Genomic DNA, 1,859 nt, shown 5'->3' on the forward strand with positions numbered 1-1,859 from the left:
TTGTTTATTAAACAAAAATTTGAAAAACTATTTATTAAACAAAAAGATAAAATGTTGTAGCAGTGGCCTCCTGGCACTCCAGCTTTTGTACAGCTGCCTCCCACACTGAACAGGGCTGAGCTGCATCAGCAATAAATAGCATATTGAAGAAAGGACATTGTGTGACTTCCAAAGCTAGGTCATAAAAGACATTGTGACTTAAACCTTGATCTCTCTTGGATCACTTGTTCTGGGAGAAAACCAGTCACCATGTCAGAAGGACATTCAAGAAGCCCTATGGAGAGGTCCATGTAGTAAGGGACTGAGGGCTCCTGACATCAACTCGCCAGTGATCTGACAGAGCCATCTTGTAAGCAGGCCCTCCAGCCAACATCTTTAATGCCATCCATCCCCCAGCCAGAACCACCCGGCTAATTCCTGATGTGCAAAAACTAAGAAAACAAATGTTATTATTAGTTTAAATGTTATCATTATTAAGGTTAGGGGGCAGTTGTTGCTTTACATACAGCAATGGATAACTAATACAAATATTATATAATTTTACAGTTAGTCTTTTTTTTTGCTTTTTTTTATTGAAGTATAGTTGATTTACAATGTTGTGTTAGTTTCAGGAGTACAGCTAAGTGATTCAGCTTTATATATATATATATATATATTTTCAGATTCTTTTCCATTATAGGTTATTACAAGATATTGAATATGGTTCCCTGTGCTATACAGTAGGTCTGTGTTGTTTATCTATTTTATATACAGTAGTGTATCTGTTAATCACGAAGTCCTAATTTATCCATCCCCCTCCTTTCCCCTTTGGTAACCATAAGTTTGTTTTCTATGTCTGTGAGTCTGTTTGTTTTGTAAATAAATTCATTTGTATCATTTTTTTAGATTCCACATGTGATATCGTATGATATTTGTCTTTCTGACTTACTTCACTTAGTATGATAATCTCCAGGTCCATCCATGTTGCTGCAAATGGCATTATTTCATTCTTTTTAATGGCTGAGTACTATTCCATTGAATATATATACCACATCTTGTTTATCCATTCTAGTCTGCTTGTTATTAATGAGGGATTAAAATGGCCATGTCATAAAATTCTACTGATCTTTCACTGAGAATCTATGTGAACTCTGTATTTGGCACATAGCAGGTACTCAACAAACACTTGTTGCTTCGCTTTTCAATGATTTTGTTCCCTTGCCTCAATTTCCAAGTGAGCTTTCTCTCCTTTGATAAATAGGAATTCTTCCCAGTTCGAATACTGTCAAAATGTTCACATTTGGTAGGATGAGTTCCTCAGTCCTCATAGTACAAGTTGGAGAGAAAGCCCATCTCCTCTTCAGGACATGGGTTATACTTGGGTCAATCCCATCTGAATGAAGAGTTCACAGAAGTGAGCTTGCCTCAGTGGCCTCTACTCCATCTTCCAAGCATGACTACGAGGGATGAGGCCTAATTAAGCACTAAGGAAGTAGAGGTTTGGGAGAGAAAATGCCAACTTGAGTTTCTTATACCTTTACCCAGCAACCCGAAGGTCTAAGGAAGATTTAATTTTGGTGTCTGAGTGAAAGAACTGTGTTCCTAAAATGTTAATTACAACACTGCTTTTTTTTTGGTTTGAAACATAAACCACACTAAGCCATAGATTTGTATAATCAAGAGATTTATCCCTAGGGAAAAAATTGACAGCTACCCCCACTCCCAACCAGACAAAACATATATTCCTTTACTTCTGAAAACCAAGGGGGAAAAGCTCACGTTAATTCTGGGGTCTGTGCCACGGCACCTATCACTTCACCCACCATTTGCCAAGTTGCTTAAATTACTAGCTTACCCCAAACACAGGGAACTTTTCTGGG

The sequence above is a fragment of the Balaenoptera acutorostrata genome, chromosome 7 (genome assembly GCF_949987535.1).
Source record: "Balaenoptera acutorostrata chromosome 7, mBalAcu1.1, whole genome shotgun sequence".
In the NCBI taxonomy this organism is placed as follows: Eukaryota; Metazoa; Chordata; class Mammalia; order Artiodactyla; family Balaenopteridae; genus Balaenoptera; species Balaenoptera acutorostrata.